Genomic DNA, 21,513 nt, shown 5'->3' on the forward strand with positions numbered 1-21,513 from the left:
TGTTTTCTTCCTTATATGCTCATTACTGTCAGATTCTCAGGGTCTGGAATGCATCACACTGGAACTATATGAGTTATTTGAGAATATAAGATTTAATCATCTGCATTTCAGACGTATTTAATCATCCTTTCATCAGAGATCAGATACAGACAAAACCACAACTAGTGGACATTCCAGACAAGTTCATTTTTTCAAATGTCACATCAAAGTGCAGTACTTTTAATGAATAAAATCATATACTAGCCTTCAGACAAGGTAAAAAAAAAAAAGCCTACGTTTATACATCTTTACAGAGATTTCACTTTGCACGCAGAGAGAGAAACGGCAGCTTCAGAGTTCAGACTGACATCAGCACTATCAGATTGTGTGTCATGCACGAAAGTGCTGGCAGGCAGGGACAGGAGTCTTTTAGCATCATGCTCCATCACTCACAGGAGACATCTGGAGACCTGAAAATCCTCCTGAAACCTTATCAAACCTTCAACAGAAGATATCAGATCTCACATGTTATCAGTCTTCAGATTTATTATCATAAAATGGAAGGTCATGGGGATGAACCAGTCATGAAATAGAGATAATAATAATAATGAAAAAAAATCATTAATACAGGATTTGGAGATTAAGCATCAAATAGAAGAGCGTGATAATGATGCTGGACCACTCAGGCTTCTATTCACACAGGAATCAACAAATGTGGAAGTGAAAGTATGCCTGATATGCATATGTGCCATTTTTAGATACAGAGAATCCAAAGTGAGAGTGTGATTTAGCCCAAAAAAGAATTAGGAAGGGAAACTTGGTGCATAAGTTACTGTCTAACTGTCATGCAAGCCATAGCTTTTGTGTGAGCTAACACACAATGATAACTTTCATGTAGATGTTATACTTTATGGTAGCATTTTTCACTGAAAAAATAGCACTCCAGGACCGTTCCCCAGAACACTGGGCTTGAGGCAAGAATCATGGGCGCCGCCAGGGGGGGAAAGGTTAGAACAATTCTAGGGGCCCAGCACTGCCATGGGGCCCTTTAAGGGGCTGATAATATGCTTTTAATGATTTTAATAAGACTTTTGAAATAACAACAATGCAATATTCCATCTGGTAAAATGAGCTAATTGAACAAGGTTGTCTATTTCTTGAGTTCTTCAACATATTGTCATTTAACCCTCCCCCTTTTGCGAAATGGTACAGTCCAGTTCTGGTAGAAGCGCGATGCGTTAAATCTGTGTGCTGATCAGTGCAACGCTACTTGCTGCTGTGTTGCGGTGCAGCAGCCAGCCAGCCAGCAGTGGAGTGCGTACAGTCTATGATCGCTAAATATGAAGAGTGGCTGTCAAAAACGTAAAGAAAGGCAGCTGAAAGCTGAGAGGGACCGGAGAGGCAGGCAACTGGTCACTCAGTTTTTCCCAAAGAAAGGTAGCTATCGCTCACATGTGTGTTCAAAATATTAGCGAATGGTAAATGAACAGTATGAACGTGGTTGGATTAGCCTATCAAGAGAACACTTTTACAGTTTGTACAGTGACATTTTTTCCATTTTAATAACTGAACTGACTTGTGTGATAAACAAGATGAAATATTACGTTATGCTGGTGCTAATAACTAGTGCTAATAACCAGTTTCATAACTAATGGGGTGCCCTAAATATGCACAGATTCAGCCTCGGGGGACCTCCGCCCTACCAAACCACTGAACCCCCCTTTGGAGAAGGAGGTAAGCAGCAATACAACCCATAAATGCTTTAGGATTTAAGTTTTTAATGAGCGAGCGCCATATACAGTTTGCTAGATTAAAGTGTTGCTAATAACGGACACACTCCTGGTCCATGGAGGGGCAACCAATAGTCTAACTCTGCTTACGCTCAAATTTCTGTCTAGACACACTTTGCTTTGAACATATTCCCTTTTTGCAGAACAGTACACACAGCTTTCTACCTAACACATAACAATCCATGGGATTTCCATAGGTATTTTGATGCTGGGTAGAAAACTTTTTCTATGATTTATTAGCAGTCACATCACACATCTCATTATCTCTAGCCACTTTATCCTTCTACAGGGTCGCAGGCAAGCTGGAGCCTATCCCAGCTGACTACGAGCGAAAAGCGGGGTACACCCTGGACAAGTCGCCAGGTCATCACAGGGCTGACACATAGACACAGACAACCATTCACACTCACATTCACACCTACGGTCAATTTAGAGTCACCAGTTAACCTAACCTGCATGTCTTTGGACTGTGGGGGAAACCGGAGCACCCGGAGGAAACCTACGCGGACACGGGGAGAACATGCAAACTCCACACAGAAAGGCCCTCGCCGGCCCCGGGGCTCAAACCCAGGACCTTCTTGCTGTGAGGCGACAGCGCTAACCACTACACCACCGTGCCGCCCCACATCACACATTTCACTACCAATTGTCCTAGCACAAGAAGGCATGTGGCAAAATCTTGAATTTTCATTTGTGATTGTAAATGCACCAGAATTAGTCACTGACCAGTTTTCATCTAGTCCCTGGTAGGTTTATACATAAAATGTAATAACAAAGTCACAAACTCAAGGTCCATGGGCTATCAAAAGTCAAATAATGACAATAGTGCAATTGTGACGAGGGTGGGCAAAGTTGGGGGGCCCAAAATTCTAATCTTTCATGGGGCCCAAAATTTCTGGCGGCGCCCCTGGCAAGAATACATCATAGATGGGACCATCAGAGGAGACCTCGCAGACACACGTTCACATTTATATTTAGAGAACTCAGTGGAAACCAATGCAGACACGTGGAGCCCATAGAAAACTCCATACAGGCAGTAACCCAAGCTCAGGATCGATCCGGATACCCTGGAGCTGTAAGACAGCAACACTAACTGTGACTATTTCAGATTTCTATATCACTATGCACCATTATACCAGTTACACTTCCACCCAGGAACAGAGCGAGACAGAAATTCTCAAGTGGGTCCTTGTTCTTGTTTTTAAATTTACAATCACATCATGGTAAATGTGGCATAGTAGGGAATAAGGTGTATCCTCCTTTCCCCTTGATTCTTCTTGCAGCTAAATACAAAATGAAAGAGCAATAGATGACTTTCAAACACTGTGTATACTCTGCATGGGTGCATGAGGGCATGAGATTTACTGTTTATTCTTCATGTGCAACCACGTGACAAAAACAGTGTTGCGTGTGCACCCGCCGCCATGTTGGATGATATACAAATCCAGAATTCAAGGACATGTGCATATGTAGCATATTTTATTAACATATTTTGATATTCTGATTATTCTTGTTTTTATATTATTAGCCTAATAAACCTTTACATTTCAAACAATAAAGATCTTTTGACAAAATGGAAGACAAACACAGTCTAAATGCATGCAATAAAAACATCACTAAGCAAGTAGTACTATCCATCCATCCATCCATTATCTATAGCCGCTTATCCTGTGCAGAGTCGCAGGCAAGCTGGAGCCTATCCCAGCTGACTATGGATGACAGGCGGGGTACACCCTGGACAAGTTGCCAGGTTATCGCAGAGCTGACACATAGAGACAAACAATCATTCACACCTACGGTCAATTTAGAGCCACCAATTAGCCTAACCTGCATGCCTTTGGACTGTGGGGGAAACCGGAGCACCTGGAGGAAACCCACACAGACACGAGGAGAACATGCAAACTCCACACAGAAAGGCCCTTGTCAGCCACTGCGCTCGAACCCAGAACCTTCTTGCTATGAGGTGACAGTGCTAACCATTACACCACCATGCTGCCTTAAATTAGACCAGCTTCCAATATATTTTTCTTAAGTTCCACCAATTCACAAGTCACATCTCTATTGCACTACCATCGCCACATCAAACAGTTTCAACAATGCTGCCTGAGATCCATCTGTGGCATTAAGTGGCAGGACAAGGTTTCTAATGTCGAGGTCCCAGAGCATTGTGGTGTCCCCAGTGTGGAAACCCAGATCATCAAGGCACAGCTTCACTAGGTAGGACACGTCTCCAGGATGGCAGACATGAGAATACCTAAAGCGCTTCTCTTCAGTCATTTGAGCTGCAGAAAGAGATTAGTGGGCAGGCCGAGGTTGAGATACAAGAACACGCTCAAACACAACCTCAAGAGATGTGGAATCAACCCTGACGCCTGGGAAAGCACTGCTAAAGTCTGTGCAACATGGTGCAGCACTTGCAGCGAGTGCATCCAGGTCTTTGAGGAGAGACGAACTGGTCTACTTAATGAGAAGCATGCCAAGAGGAAGGCCACTAACACCACTACCAGTCCTTTGTACCAGTGCAGCATATGTGACAAGGCTTGTGGCTCTAGGATTGGTCTCTTTGCTCATGAAAAGAGTCATCACTAGTGTTGCCGGATACTCATGCATTGCCTTCAATGCGAGAATCCATCATCATCATCTCTGTTGCAGTGTTCCATTTGAGATATTTGTAACCTAGTGAGTTCCGTGTAGCAACCATTTTCAGTGTGCGTCTCTGCTGGGAAGGTTTCAGGCACAATTTCATTTCACTCTGGTACATCTGTAAAACAAAAAGTGCATGAGTAAACCGAACTTCCAAGGGTTACTGGAACGGCATCGCTAATATCTCACCTGGTAAAGTTGACCCACGTTGTCCTCCTTGTGTATCCAAACTCACTAAGGTTTCTCACGCTGCTTCTAATATGGCTTTCTTGGCAGATCTTTCATTTCTCCTGTTGCTTCTTGATACTGTGAGATGAGTTTTCATCTTGATCTTATGGTGTCCTAATTTGAGTGTTGGTTCCCAATCTGGATTTGTTTTATCCCGTAGGTTTATCCCGGTGCTCCTGCAAGGTGAGAAGCAGAGTGTTCATGCTAAAGCTCAAAAGCTCAATTTAATCAGTAGAAAACAGCTTTAATTAGCAATGAACTCTTAACGGATATAAGGTGATCACCACACACGAGGGTGTAATTAGCTTTTTCGTCAGTTAAGTCCTTATGATGTATGTTTTTGAACCACAGCATATGGATGGCATTCTCTGGACAGTTCTTCATCTGTTTTGTCACCGTTTTTAATTATTTTGGAAATTCTGAAGAAACATTTTGTCTTTGCCATGAGTAGCATTATAATCGCAATTATATCCCACACAGAGCGTAGGAAGTGTCTTTCTTCAAAGGCACCGAAATCAAAAGAAAATCACGAAGCATTGCAGCAGCTCACATATGAAGAAGCGCTGGTTCCTGGTTATTGTTATCATCCAACATGGCGGATTTCCGGGTTTGAAAATAAGCCTGACGTCATTTGCACACAAAGAATAGACAGGAAACTGCATAATGGTGGCCATTCACTTTTAAGCAAGAGAAGAATATGAAAATGATGTAACAAATATCAGTGTTAGCCTTCACCCTCTGTGGTTGTTAGTTGTCATGTGATAGGGGAGTGTATGATTGTGTTTCTTATGGAAATCAGCTAGAATAAAAAGCTGTAGGTTACCTGACAAGGTTATCTTTGCAGAAATGTTTAACAGGGTGGGCCTGTTTATGATTGTAAGCTTATAATGTTAGTCTGTAACCCCCTTGAAGGGCCTCCTCCATCCAGACGTAAAACAATCATGGGATAAATGTCGTAATACACAAAGGAATCTTTGGTTTGTTTCACTGGAGTAACCCAACAACAGAGAGTTTCCCTTTAGTAGCAGTGTCCAATAGAATGTGTGTAGAAAGCTACTATATTCCTTCAATTTTTAAGGAACTCTTAAGAGTAAAAGGTTATTTTCCACCATTTTTTCTCCAATCCGGTCACCTGGCAACCTGACAGCTTTTAACCATGGAGGGTAAAGGCCAGGGATGGGCAACTGGCGGCCCGCCTCCTTACTCAGTGCGGCCCGTAGATCATTTATTAATTATCAGGAAAAAAAATTAACCATGGCCTTTTTTTTTTACAGTTGTAATTACACTGTTGACCGATAGAGGGCGCGTCCTATGCAAACAATATCAAAAACAACATGCCATGCATTTTATCTCTCCAGGAAGCCCTCTGCGCGAAGACACTGAACTTTAGCCACGTTATGGATTTAGTGACCAAAGTAACAAATCTCATCAGAGGGGGGAACAGGTCCCTTTGTCACAGGAGGTTCATTGCCTTTTTGGATGAAGTGGACGCCGCGTATGAGGATTTACAAATGAGATCAGATGGATGAGTCGAGGGAAGTGTCTGGAGTGTTTTTTGCGCTGTGCTCTGAACTACCAGTGTTCTTGGAGAACAGTGTTAGTGGTGATACAAGCGCCTACTGCAGAAAACTCAAAGACACAGTTTATTTGCGACATGGCCTTTCTGACAGACATCACCTCGCATCTCAACCACCTTAACACACACTTGCAGGGGAGAGACCAAACTGTTTGCGATCTGTATGCACACATAACCGCATTCCAGTGTAAACTCGACCTGTTCATAGAAGGATTTTCTTCCCATCGTCCAAATTTGGCACACTTTCCCGCTTGTGAGGAGATGCGAAAAGATAACCCCAGGTGCGAGAAACTACTTCAGAAGTATAGGGCCGACATCGAAAAATTGCAGGAGCAGTTTAACAATCGTTTCCAAGATTTTCATGTGATGAAACCACGAATTGCGCTATTCACGGACCCCGTCTCTGCTGCTGTCAGCGAGCAACCATCAGAACTGCAGCTCGAACTCTGCGAGTTGCAGTCAGATCCGTATTTTCAAGCAAAGCGCAACGAGAGGGGAATTTCGTTTTGGAGACTGCTACCAGAGGCACGTTTTCCACTCCTCAGAGATTTTGCTCTGTCAATGGGCAGCGTGTTTGGGAGCACTTACATTTGTGAGAGCAGCTTTTCAACAATGAAGCACATTAAGTCAAAAGAGAGGAACAGATTCACGGATGATACTCTTTTTCATTTGATGAGGATTGGATGCACAAAGATTGACATTGATATCCAGTCTATTGTGCGCCAGCAGGCAAAACCACAAGTATCTCATTAAGTTGCACTTAATGTTGGGCCGCTGTTTTTTTAGTTTTGTGCCTCATTGAATGTGAGCCCTTTGCACTTTGTTTCTTTTAAAACAAATTTGTGTTTGCCGTTAACAAGACGAGCATTATGTTAAAAATGCATTTCAGTGTGGAAAATATTAAATAAATGTATGTTGGTTCAATAAACATACAAACATAAGGATATACTGTATAAATATTTTGTTCTTATTTAAAATTATTTTGTAACTTCTCTCATATCTGATTAGTTGAAGTGCGCGGTCATGTGGCCCTCTGATGGTGATGATGAAAAATTGTGGCCCTCTTTATCATGCAAGTTGCCCATCCCTGGTAAAGGCTAACATGGGTCTCCTCAAAGATACATCAAACCAGCAAACCACATCTTTTTTAAGTTTTCCCAGAAGAAAGTGCTATCTGCCCTCTTCCAAATACATGACCTCGCAGATGCATATAATTGGCTTGTGTCAAAGTGACTGAGAGGTGAGTGTGAGAGAGAGAGAGAGAGAGAGAGAGAGAGTGCACATTCCTCCTACCCAGGCATAATGGCCAGTTTTCCTCCTTGGGTCCTGGGCTCCCCTTCAGTCCCACTAGTCACACCACTAATAAGAAGTCGAAGCAAATTGGTCCATTTTAGTTCGTAAATCTACTTTATCCCTGTTTTTAGTGAATTCACCTTGAATTTAAGACCTGATTAGTCCCTCCTGACAGGACATCTGAGTGACATCCTCATTCCACATTTAGGACGTTCCTAATTATCTGGTATTTTACGACCTTTTTCATCCAGCGTAATTATTTCCGGAGAAAGGCAGCGCATTAAAGAGTCAGTGTGAACTCCCAAAAACTGCAGTTAATAAAAGCAGAATGACTTGAGTGCAGTAAAAGGGATGATGAAAGCTCTTCTTGAGTGAAGAGTATAAGTAAAGGAGTGTTTGTCACCAGTGTGCAGGTGTGATCGACTGACTGATCAAAACACACCGTATTTGCACTTAATCCCTTCCTGTCTGGTTGCTTACCCCCCCCCACCCCCACCCCCATGACTAAACAGCTTCTCCAGAGGGAGATGACGCCAAGTCGTTTTTGGACGATGAAAGGAGAGAAAATGAGCTGTTGGTGGCAAGAAAGAAGCGGGCTCATTAAAAACACGCGTTGCTGGGCTGTAGGATGGGACCCAGAACAGAATCCAATTATCACCTGCCTCCCTCCCACCACCACATCAATAATCCATTACAAAAGAAGCCTCAAAATCCATTACATGAGAGACGCACTCACACGGGTACAGAGGCCAGTCTCTCTCTCTCTCTGTCTCTTTCAGCCACCTGTTTCACTCAGGAGCTCAGCTCTGCAACCCTCACAGAGAGAGAGAGAGAGAGAGAGAGAGCGCAACAGAGAGAAAGCAAGAGAGAGAGAGAGAGAGAGAAAGAAAGACAGCGAGAGAGAGAGCGAAAGAGAGAGGAAGAGAGAGAGCGAGAAAGAGAGAAACAGACAGAGAGAGCAAGAGAGAGAGAGACAGACAGACAGACAGACAGACAGAGAGAGCAAGAGAAAAAGCATGCGAAGGGGGAGAGAGGGAGAGCAAGAGAGAGAAAGAGAAAGAAAGGGAGAGAGAGAACGAGAGAGAGAGAGAGAGAGAGAGAGCATGCGAAGGGAGAGAGAAAAGGAAAGAGAGCAAGAGAAAGTGAGAGAGCAAGAGAGAGAGAGAGCAAGAGAGTAAGAGAGAGCATGAGAGACAGTGTGAGAGAATGAGAGAGAGAAAGAGAGAGAAAGAGAAAGTGAGAGAGAGAAAGCGAGAGCATGAGAGAGAGAAAGCGAGAGAGAGCATGAGAGAGTGTGAGAGAATAAGAGAGAGAAAGAAACAGAGAGAGTGAGAAAGTGAGAGAGAAAGAGAGCATGAGAGAATGAGAGAGAGAAAGAAACAGAGTGAGAAAGAGAGAGAGAAAGAGTGTGTGAGAGAGAGAGAAAGCAAGAGAGAGAGAGCTGCATAGTCACTTTCTTATAACATCACTAGAGTTCTGTACAGTCGATACACAGCTGTGGTATCTGGATAACTTGGATAACAAATATGTGTGGTGTGTGAGAGTGGTTTGTGAGTCAAGGAATCTCTTTCCTCTACACACACACACACACACACACACACACACACACACACAACTTCCATTAGAGTGTAATGGAGCTGAAAGCCTCTGCTCTGTGTGGTAAGAATGCAATTATGCCTATGCAGGCAGCGCCGTTACTCATGTGACACTTCTCTTAAATCAGACGGCTGTAGCACAATGCATACGCCATTCATGATCTACATCCCAAATCATTCAATAGCCATGCGCCCGATGTTTAACTCCCATCATCATCGGCCTTTAACTGTTTAAGTCTTGTTTCTTGTTGACATGACCTGCAGTGATGTGCAGTGTAATATAGGTCACTAAGGTGTCCTGTGAAAGAGGTCAGGTGCAGGACAACTGTGTGCGAACTGACACAAATATAAAGTGAAGCTGCAGCAAAGCTGTACTGTGCATTTCTCCTCAAGGTCTTTTAGCATTTCCCTCACACACTTTAACTGCCTCATCTGGCGTCTTGCCTTTGGAAGATGAAAGAGCAGGTTATGTGGGTCAGGTCACATCACTCATAAAGTGGATCGTAAATCAGAGAGACATGTGGTGTAGCAAAGCAATCTCCAAAACAGTGGCACAAGGCTTCATTGTAAAATAGTTATTCTGAATATCAGTGAAACATTATGATTGCAGGGAACGTTACATATTTTATTTTTTAAAAGAGACATTATGAGTCATTACCTAAAAATGAACAAGAATAACTATATATTTATTTCCAAAGCCCCATGTCTGTGAAGCATCATGGGAGTGAAATGGTGATGAAGAAGAAGAAGAAGAAGAAGAAGAAGAAGAAGAAGAAGAAGAAGGAACAGGTGGAGAAAGGATGAAGAATCAATGGAGAAAAAAGAAGGATTAGAGGTGGTGGAGGAAGAAAAAGAACAAGGATATGGGAGGAGGAAGGAACATAGGCAAGAAAAGAGGATGAAGAAGAAGTGGAGCAGAAAGAAGGACTAGAAGATTTAAAGGTGGAGGAGAAATTAAAGAGGGAAGGGAAGGAGAATAAGAAAAGTAGGAGAAAAAACAAGAGGGAGGATAAAGAAAATGGGGAAGATGATGATGATGATGATGATGATGATGATGATGATGATGATGATGATGATGATGGAGGGGGAAGGTACAGGAGAAAAAGAGGAGGAGAAGGGGAAGGTGAGAATAAGAAGAAAAACATGAAAAAGTAGCAGAAGAAGAGTATGAAGATGAAGAAGTATGAAGAAGAATAGTAGAGTATGAAAAAGAAGAAGAGTATGAAACAGAAGAAAAAGAAGAAGAGTAAGAAAAATAAGAAAATAAGTGTATGAAAAAGAAGAAGAGTATGAAAAAGATGATGATGATGATGGAGGAGGAGAAGGGGAAAGGTACAGAAGAAAAAGGAAGAGAAGGGGAAAGTGAGAATAAGAAGAAAAGTATGAAAAAGTAGTAGTAGTAGAAGAAGAAGAAAAGTATGAAGAAGTATGAAGAAGAAGAGTATAAAGAAGAAGAAGAATGTAAAAAGTAGATGTAGAGAAGAAGGATGATGATGATGATGATGATGATGATGGAGAAGGAGAAAAGGTACAGGTGTGGAAGAGGAGGAGAAGGGGAAAGGGAGAATAAGAAGAAAACTATGAAGAAGAAGAAGAAGAAGAAGAAGAAGAAGAAGAAGAAGAAGAAGAAGAAGAAGAAGTAGAAAATTATGAAAAAGTAGCAGAAGAAGAAGAGTATGAAAAAGAAGATGAAGAAGTATGAAGAATATTAGAGTATGAAAAAGAAGAAGAGTATGAAACAGAAGAAAAAGAAGCGTATGAAAAAGAAGAAAAAGAAGTGTATGAAAAAGAAGAAGAAGAAGGGTATGAAAATGATGATGATGATGATGATGATGATGATGATGATGATGATGGAGGAAGAGGAGGGGAAAGGTACAGAAGAAAAAGAGGAAGGGAAAGGGGAAAGTGAGAATAAGAAGAAAAGTATGAAAAAGTAGTAGTAGAAGAAGAAAAGTATGAAGAAGAAGAAAAGTATGAAGAAGAAAAGTATGAAGAAGAAGAGTATGAAGAAGAAGAATGTAAAAAGTAGATGTAGAGAAGAAGGATGATGATGATGATGATGATGATGATGATGATGGAGAAGGAGAAAAGGTACAGGTGTGGAAGAGGAGGAGAAGGGGAAAGGGAGAATAAGAAGAAAACTATGAAAAAGAAGAAGAAGAAGAAAAGGTGATGAGTGTTAAACCCCTTCTGAGGAAGAAATAGAAAGCTGCTGAAATGCTGCAGAGACGCTGGCAGTCGTAGAGTTTGAATGTTCCACTCATTGACACAGAACATTAACCGCTGAGTCACCACCATCCCTGGGTTAAGAACCAAATAAGACGCTGGTCTGTTATCTCTTTTTATTAGCTATGGGTTTTACTGGTGTCTAATCATGCTGTATAATAGCAGGTCATTTCCTCTGGAAGGGTTGAAAATCCAGTTACAATCCATTTAAAACATTTATACCAGCATCCACTGAAGGAGAAAAAGCAATTTCCTTTAATATTAAATAATGCCTGGTGTTCGTATTATCCATTTCCTTAATTGGTCATGACAGTGCTTATAGTGCAACACGGCACCATTTCTATTCTGACACCACTTTATGTAATCAATAACAAGTCATAATTATTAGAGATAAGTGTTAATAATTTAGAGAGTGCCAGCAGCATACAGGAGGGAGAAGAGCTCTAGTGCACATCTTCTGGACTCGTATGAAGAAAAGGAGCTAGACATTTTTATCACAAATCTTACTGAGCGAGAGAAAGCAAGCACAAAGGGCCGAAACCTTTTAAGAGTGCCTGTTTCATCATTTGGACTCTGTATTTGTGCCAGCTTTCTTTTTTTCTCACCCTCTTTTACACTCTTTCATAGTGCAAGGCGAGGCCTCGGACTGCAGGCGGAGAAGACGTGCCAGTGGAGATGGGCTTCTTTTACAGGAGATTAAACACAACCTGGAGGAGGAGTCTGTGCCAGAGAGAGAGAGAGAGAGAGAGAGATCTCATTAGTAGGCAAAGTACGCCGAGACTACAGCCCTTTATACGACACCATGGCTTGATGTGGTGCCAAACGGCGAGTCAAGAGAGCCATGATTTCCCCCTTTTTCTCTCCAGCTGATCCCCAGTCAGGATCATATATCACTGATACATGACCACTTACAGCTCATGTAGGCTTAAGAAATGCTTTTCAGCATTATTCACTGTAATGTACGTGTGTGTTTCTGACTTCTTTTTCTCCCCACTGGGCCACAGAACAGCGTGAGCTATGAGACAAGCTGCAGAAGCTTCGCACACTCAGACAGCTTGCTCCTGCACAATTAATGGAGGAAGAGGGAAATGAGAGCACTTCAGGGAAGATGGAGGATGGAGGGAGAGGGGGATGGGCAGTGCTGGGAATCAGTCAGGACATGAAATAGGATGAAAGAAAAAGAACAAGATATTTAAATAAAAGTGCAAATCATAAATATTTACCTACAAGGCTCAATAAAATCTGAACAGACAGTGATGTAGAGTTAAAACTCCATGTTTTAGTAAAGGCCCAAGAAGTTCTTCAGCAAGGCTCTAATCCATTACGGGCATTGAGCAGATGCTCTTATCCAGAGCAGTTAGGGGTTAGGTGCCTTGCTCAAGGGCACTTCAGCCATTCCTACTGGTCCAGGGACTCAAACTGGTGACCTTTTGGTACCAAAGCTGCTTCTCTCACCATTAGGCCATGGCTTCCAGTGGTCGTAAACTGGTAGGCCGCTTTCCAGATACATATCCAGCAAGGCATTTTATCAAATGGAACCAAACATTACAAAAAAATACTGTAGCAGAGCCGAAAAACATGCTGAAAAAAACTGTGTCATTCAGTGGCACTAGTTTTTTTAAGCTTGAACCATCTCAGTTTCTGGAGTAGATCATCTGTTGTGGCTGAGAAACAGAGAGATAGAAGTTTCACAGAATATCATATCTCATCTCATTATCTCTAGCCGCTTTATCCTTCTACAGGGTCGCAGGCAAGCTGGAGCCTATCCCAGCTGACTACGGGCAAAAGGCGGGGTACACCCTGGACAAGTCGCCAGGTCATCACAGGGCTGACACATAGACACAGACAACCATTCACACTCACATTCACACCTACGGTCAATTTAGAGTCACCAGTTAACCTAACCTGCATGTCTTTGGACTGTGGGGGAAACCGGAGCACCCGGAGGAAACCCACACGGACACGGGGAGAACATGCAAACTCCACACAGAAAGGCCCTCGCCGGCCCCGGGGCTCGAACCCAGGACCTTCTTGCTGTGAGGCGACAGCGCTAACCACTACACCACCGTGCCGCCAGAATATCATATATTTGTTTTATTTCATTTACATTCTCTAGTCCAAGTTGTGCAGTATCAAACTAGAAGGACACTTGGTAAGATGCATACCTCTGCCAAGTCACATTATCAACATCCAAATCAAATCACCTGAACCTTGGATAATACTAAAACTGTACACCAAATTTCATCCAAATCCGTTCACTACTTTTTGAGTTATGTTGCGAACAGACAAAAAATAATCCTGGATCTACACTATAAAAAACAACCTATAGAATTTACCCAATTTATCTAAGGTAACAATTTGCATAGACTTTATTTGGGTAAATTTCAACCATTATTTTGAGTAAATACCACCTACATTCAACAGCTATAAATTACTCAAAGAAATAAGGTAAATATTGCCTACGATTTTCAATAAAAATTACTCAAAATTATTGAGTAGTAATAACACTAAATGTTTAGCCATTATTTATGTAATTAATAATTATTAATAATTATTAGCTACTATGACAAATTAACTATTACCTATTCCAGGAAGGTTAGATTTACTTGAAGCTATTTTCAGACACAGCAGACGCCAGACAGTATTAAAGTCAACTTGTTTAATCAGTCACTCAAGTCTTAACATGCAACATATCCAATATACTGTATTTAAACAATGTAAAACACAATGCACACATATATACACAAACCGGCCACTTTATTAGATACATGTGTACAACTGCTCGCTGACACAAATTTCTAGTCAGCTAAACACATGGCAGCAACTCGATGCATTTGGGCATGTAGAAATGGTCAAGAGTGGAGGGCACAGTGTAGATATAAAACAATAAAAGCTGTTACAAAAATAGAAAAAAAATACACCACACAACTGTTTTTCCCCTTAGAGAAGTTTGCACATGTATTCATACAAATGAGAATAACTAAGAACAATTTAAGAAAAATATGAACACGTGCAGCACTCACCCAGCAGTGCGTTTTACCAATTATTCAGATTAAGCCACTGACACAACACAACACAAGCTCTGTGTGTGTGTGTGTGTGTGTGTGTGTGTGTGTGTGTGTGTGTGTGTGTTCAAAAAAGACAAGAGAAATCTGTTTGTGTGTAGCTTAACCTGAGTAAAAGCAGTTCACTCTCTCTCTGCTGTGCCAAAGGTAAAAACCTTCCAAAAAAAAAACAGTTAGTGCCAAGATAAAAGTTTAAGAAAAGGTTATTCTTGTACATATTTAGCACTCCCCCCCAAGACAAGTTTAGACAGTATTCACATAAATCAGAATAACTTAGAATGTGGAGTGATGCTACATGTGTTCATATCTCTTAAATGGTTCTCTGTTCTGCCAGACATTCAGGTCAACTGACACACACACAACAAAAAAACAAAATAAATCCTGCTCAACTGTTTGCGTCCTTGTAAATGTTAATTCGCAATTCCCTTCGAGATGCAGACTCACTCCGGTCTCTTCTTCTGGGAGCACTACATGCACGAGTGCTGTTTTCTGCTGAATCATGAGCACGGTACGAGCATGCTCCCATGAATCATTGCGCGTAGAATCGAGTAGGCTATATTTTAGTCATTTTAGGTAGTTATACCCTACCTATTGCGTTACATTATTTCCTGCCTAATATTTCTGATTATTATTTAATCCATTTTCATCACTTCAATTGGGTGTAGTTTACTCATTTCTCACCATTAGAAGTTTATACTCTATATTAATAGGTAGCGCCTGTATGATCTACCCCTTGCAATCGATTACCTTTGCTTACCTATTTTTTTTGTGGAAAAAAATAATCATTTTTTATCAGTAAAATATACAACCCCACAAAATCATTTTTTACAGTGTACATACATACATGTCTGGATTTGTATCAAAATCTAATCAATTGTTTCTTGGCCCATGGCTCACCTTTCCTCAGAATTTCATCAAAATACGTTCACTACTTTTTGAGTTACGTTGGGAACAGACAAACAAACTAACAGTGGTGGAAACATAACCTCCTCCAACACAATTGGCAGTGGTGACTAAAAAGCACAGCAGCAAAACCAAAAACATATCAACTCAGAGCCAAAAACGAAAGGGGTGGTCCTTATTGAACATTATGTGCTTGTTGCTGATTGGATGCAGTGTATGACTTTAACAGTCCATCTTTGGTGTGTCTGGGACATTTAAACTTAACGGAGCCCATCCCTCACCAAGCTTGATCAATGGGCAATTTAGAGCCACCAGTTAACCTAACCTGCATGTCTTTGGACTGTGGGGGAAACCGGAGCACCCGGAGGAAACCCACGCAGACATGGGGAGAACATGCAAACTCCACACAGAAAGGCCCTCGTCGGCCACTGGGCTTGAACCCAGAACCTTCTTGCTGTGAGGCGACAGTGCCACCAGTGAAAAAGAAATTGCACTTTTTCCATCACGCATTTACTTAGTCAAGAAAAAACAGTTCAGTACAAAGTTACTTAGGAACAAACGCACTGGTAGATTCATTTAGATTCAAAAATTCACTCATATTTCCTCCGTAGCCGATCAGCAACGAGCATGTGACGTTCAGTAACATTCAGCTACTGTTTTTGTTTTGAGGTCATCTGTGTTTTTGCTGCTCTGTTTTTAATTTTTGGTGTTGTGTATTTAGTTATGTTGTGTTTTTAGTTTTTTTTGTTGTTTTTTTGTGTTATGGTTTACTGTCGTCTTGTTTGATTTGTTACATTTTTGATGTGTTTTTGATTTTGGACAGCACGGTGGTGTAGTGGTTAGCACTGTCATCTAACAGCAAGAAGGTTCTGGGTTCAAGCCCAGCAGCCAGCGAGGGCCTTTCTGTGTGGAGTTTGCATGTTCTCCCCGTGTCTGTGTGGGTTTCCTCCAAGTGCTCCAGTTTCCCCCACAGTCCAAAGACATGCAGGTTAGGTTAACTGGTGACTCTAAATTGACCGTAGGTGTGAATGTGAGTGTGAATGGTTGGTTGTCTCTATGTGCCAGCCCTGCGATGATCTGGCGACTTGTCCAGGGTGTACCCCGCCTCTCGCCCATAGTCAGCTGGGATCGGCTCCAGCTTGCCCGTGACCCTGTACAGGATAAGCGGTTACAGATAATGGATGGATGGATGGATGGATGGTAACATGAAGCACCAGTGTGAACTAAAATGTTAATACTATAGCTATGAACTAGCCACTAATGATTAAGTAGTAAAAGGTAACTCAGTCATGTTAGTCACTTATCCAGATCTTTATAAGCAAAGAATTTTATGTAGTTGGATCGTCAAAAAAATTTAGCCAAACACCTCTGCCGTAACCGCCCTAAATAAATAAATACAATGTAAACACGGGTGGCATGGTGGTGTAGTGGTTAGTGCTGTCACCTCACAGCAAGAAGGTCCTGGGTTCGAGCCCTATGGCCGGAGAGGGCCTTTCTGTGCGGAGTTTCCATGTTCTCCCCGTATCCACGTGGGTTTCCTCCGGGTGCTCCGGTTTCCCCCAAAGACATGCAGGTTAGGTTAACTGGTGACTCTAAATTGAGCGTAGGTGTGAATGTGAATGGTTGTCTGTGTCTATGTGTCAGCCCTGTGATGACCTGGCGACTTGTCCAGGGTGTACCCTGCCTTTTGCCTGTAGTCAGCTGGGATAGGCTCCAGCTTGCCTGCGACCCTGTAGAACAGGATAAAGCGGCTAGAGATAATGAAATGAGATGTAAACACAATAAGGAGAAACTGAAAGTTGAGGATTTATTAGACACCAGATACATCTCTTTATCTTTAGTTTAAATCAGAGAAACACTGCAGGAAGTGGAAATGAAGTCTACTGCGCATGTGCCCACGCACTGATGACAGAAATAAATCTCACGCTTTTTGAATCTCACTCCTTTTGAAAAAAAAATAGATATACAGTATATAATGTCCTCATCCCTCTGTGTGCATACTGAGTGTCTTGGAAAAGATCCTTCTTTTTCATGTTCTCCCTGTCGATCAAATCCGGGTGAGAAAAAGAAGCTGTGAAACCGGCGATCAGAATGAGGGTAGAACTTAAAACCAAGCAGCAGCACAAAAGCTCGTGCTACCTAAGCTGAGCCTTGAGTATCCAATGGCCTCTAGTTCGCTAACAAGCAAAGACTGGAAATCAATTAAACGAGTGGAACCATAGGAGGCTGAAACTGGCAGTGCTGTGACTCAAGGACAGACAGTCTGTCTGAGGCAGAATAACAAGAAGAACAGGAGACTGAGAAGGACAAACAAAGACAGAAGCGAGAAAGGGAAAGAGACAGGGAGCTTCAAGCATGGAAAGAGTGACGGACCAAGAAGCAATGAAGAGCTACAGAGAAAGGTGGAAAGGTGAAAAGAAGGCAACAGAAAAAAAGAGATTGAGGGATGGGATGGAGAAAGAGCAAGGGAATCAGGGGAGGGAGATAGGGACAGGCTGGTGTCTCTATCTGTCTTCGTTCGACGCTTAATGACGTCCCAAGTGACAGGTGCTGGCTTTTTCTCCTGGCAGCTGCTAGATTCGCCAAATCTATCTCCTCTCCTTCTAAAGGATGAAGGCACCAGATGTGACTCAATTCCGTCGGCTGGAAACAGGGTAACAGGGACACAAGAGTGAATTCCCCAAAGCTGGAACTTTGCTATCCAGAGTGGTGCAAAATAGAGCACATTCATCAAAGCTCTGTCTAAAATGTAGAGGATTCGTAACAAAGCATCAGGGATTCGCTATGAAAATTACAACCACTGCCAAGTCCAGACTCTGAGCACAGGGCACACTTTACCATCTGCAGTGTGCTGGGAAATGTGGGAGGCCCGGAATTGAGATGGCAAATTAATTAATTCAGTCGTGTTTCTGTAAAGACTTGATGACATGGTCTTTTGGGAAATGCAATTTTTTTTAAAGTATATAATTCAAGATGGAATATTACTGACAGCACGTCTATGGTAGTACACTCACCATGTTTAATTCTCTGGCAAATTTAAGCCTTAAGCTAACCTATTAGTTCTATCATTGCCATGCATGGGGATTCATTTGGATGGGAAAATAAACTTTCCTTCATCCAAATATCTAATGTCCCCTTCAGGCAACAGTGAATCAGAATAAACGCCAGTAGATCTCCACAGAACGAGTTAAAGGGAAAGTTTATTTGTGTGGGAGTTGATGGATCCCTTGTCTATTGATACAGAAATGTGCTTAAGCTCTACTTTATTGATCATCTGACTTTAGTTATGAAATGCAAAAAAAAAAAGGATGCTTACTTGTAATTTATTTCAGTATTGTGGAGGGGTTTTTTTTCATCTGATTGTTGGAAATTATTTTGTTTATACCATGGTCATTTATCAATTTGTAAAAATAAATAAATAAATAAATAAACATTGTAAAGCTTGTTTAACATTGCTAAATTGTATTCAATAAGAAAAATAATTAAAGAAAACTAATAACTACAGGTAATTTACTGCAGAATATTTAACAGTTATTCCAAAAAATCGAGTTGTACATGAGCTGATAGCCGATGAGGTGACACCAAGTTGGCTGTAAGCCATGTACGACAAAATTGAGTGGAATAACTGGTTTATTCTGTCCACATTCACTGGAATTTAAGAAACAGAGTATTTTTATTTTTTGTAAATTCAATAAATAAAAACTTTATGCAAAATGTCCAACAAAATCATTTCCACTTAGAATGTAAACAAACCGGCAAAATGACAGTAGCAATTTGTGAAAAATGCTATAATAATAATTCTTGAAAAATTCCTTTAAAAGATACACTGTTACCATCAAATACTTTTATTCCATATTTTGTTGCTTATTTTTTTTTATTTTTTGGGGTTTTGTTTTCGATTAGAGTTTTTATTTTGTCCTCGGTTGATTCAGCCACACGCGCCGCCATTTTGTTTTTCTCTACTCACGGTATATGAGCTGATATCCTAGTAGTAGAGTAGCCAATCAGAGTGCACGACTGCTCATATCCAGTGACTGTGGATAGAATAATTGTATTTATGCCACAGCCCTGTTGAATCCTCAGTTCTGATTGGTGTTGATTTATTTTCGATAACAGCATGGCTCTACAGTAGTGTTGTCTATAATTCAAATCATATGTTTATATTAATGCATGCCTTTTAATACACTAAACTTTAACAGACTTAAAAACTGACTTATGTTTCATCATTGATATGGTTACATTTTCTGGAAAGAGATGTTTAATGTTTGTGGAAGGATTCTCCAGTGTATTGCAACAGTTTTGCAGTAGTTGGTAAGTTTCCTGCCGCAGGAAAGTCTTCAGGTTTCTTGTTAACATGACAAGCTGTATGGTTATTTTCACAGAGAGAAAAAATAGAGGTTGGTGAGGAAACAAGTGTTTCTAGTTGCCATGAGGTAAGTGATACAGGAACTAATTTGTTTCACAGAACACTAAATGTAACCATAAATGGATAAAAAGTGCGACATCATTTAATTAATAAAAATGTCATTCAGTCCTTCAGGATGGTAACTCTGCAGTAAGGCCACATCACACCACCATGTTGTTGATTATTTTCTGAAAACAGCACACCCCATTGTATGACAAAATATTAGGGCCATTATAGGTTAAAAAAATACAGAACTGATGGAGAGGGTAATATCCCAAGAAAAAAACTCAGAATGTCCTAGAAAAATGTCATGATAAATCTCTGATATTGTCTGAGGTTATAAAGTTATAAATTTGCAAGAAAAAAAACAGTAATTCTGAGATTAAAAAGTCACAAATTTCTGAGAAACAAAGCTCAGATATTCACTGAGACAACAATCACATGCTTCCCGGCTGCAGTGCATTCTGAGAAATGTAGTTAAAAATCATTTAAAACTCAGACATTCTGAGATTAAACCATCACACATTTACAAGAACAAACTTGGAAAGATAGTGGGGTTTTGTGCATTATGGAGCTGAAGGAGGGGGTAATATTCTAAGAAAAAAATAAACTCTGAATTTCCAAAATCAAAAATAAAAAGTCAAAATTTGCAAGATTTTTTTTTTTTGAAAAATAGTGTTTTTATTTGTCAAGGAAACAGATCGCTTCCCTTTGCACAGTTAGATCAACATCACACCACAGACACCACGGCTGAGCTGAGATTTATAGGAAACACAGTGTTTTCTCCTCAATCGTGCGAAAGTAATCAAGTGCTAAGATTTTCAACTACATTTCCCAGAATGCACTGCAGCCTGAAGCTAGTACACATGTGATTGTTGTGCTTCCTGGATGCAACAGAAGATGAATGTATAAACTGTATAGTTTTGCTTATTCATGTCTTTTTTTTTTTTTTTTGCCTTTGCTGTTTGTGTATAATTATTGTGCAGGATCGGTTTCCCATTACTTTCCGTGCATGGATTTGCGCATTCTCATCTGCCCAAATTTCTGTTAATTTGAAATGGCTGAGCCAAGAGTTGTAGAAATGCAGTCTTTCCTCCTTGACTGTGCAAGATAAAATATTATTATTTTACACACAGGACACTTTTTTGATGGAATAAAAACGTGTTCTATTCCCTTCTATTGGGATTCATTCATTTGGTTTGATAGCATGCAATATTGTGAGCATATCGCTTATCCTATGTGTATTACGTCACTCTACCCAATGGAGAATGAGCATTGAATATGGTTTACGATATCGCATGGTTGTCAAGACAACATGACATCATATGTCGGAGACATAAAACTTCCATGCTGGCGAGTGAGTGTGACAATTTGTAAACAAACATGGCCGCCAGATTTGCTTTGTTAAATGCAGAAGATTTTGAGAGAATTTTGAAAGAGAAAGACGCGTTGAACACCCGAAAGGAATGTGTATGTATTATAATAATAATAATAATAATAATAATAATAATAATAATATCAGCTGGATTTTTTGTGGTATATCAGATATATTCCATTCAGCTAGTATGATATTGAATGAGTCGTTCAATATCATGCTAGCTGAATAGAATATATCTGATATACCACGAAAAAAAGCCAGCTAATATTATTTAAATAAAGTACATAGATTTTCAACTATATTTCCCAGAATGCACTGCAGCCAGGAAGCATGTGATTGTTGTCTCAGAAAATATCTGAGTTTTTTTCCCTGCAAATTTATGACTATAATCTCAGAGAATATCCCATTTTTTCTCGTAAATGTATAACTTTA

General features: G+C 40.7%; 1 protein-coding gene across 3 annotated transcripts in view; it reads right to left on the reverse strand.

Moving 5' to 3' along the window:
* Positions 1-1,740: 1,740 nt before the first annotated feature.
* Positions 1,741-21,513, reverse strand: part of khdrbs1b (KH domain containing, RNA binding, signal transduction associated 1b) — a 59,640-nt gene continuing 39,867 nt past the window's right edge. Inside the window, exons 9-11 of one of the 3 annotated variants that reach the window (XR_009651205.1) lie at positions 11,936-12,050; positions 4,602-4,816; positions 1,741-4,530 (exon numbers count right to left, since the gene is read on the reverse strand). The gene's annotated coding sequence lies outside the window, so the exon portion shown is untranslated. Of the gene's footprint in view, positions 4,817-11,935; positions 12,051-21,513 lie in introns of those variants that run through there. The other 2 variants (XR_009651204.1, XR_009651203.1) reach the window with 2 other exon arrangements.

The sequence above is a fragment of the Neoarius graeffei genome, chromosome 22 (genome assembly GCF_027579695.1).
Source record: "Neoarius graeffei isolate fNeoGra1 chromosome 22, fNeoGra1.pri, whole genome shotgun sequence".
Classification (NCBI taxonomy): Eukaryota; Metazoa; Chordata; class Actinopteri; order Siluriformes; family Ariidae; genus Neoarius; species Neoarius graeffei.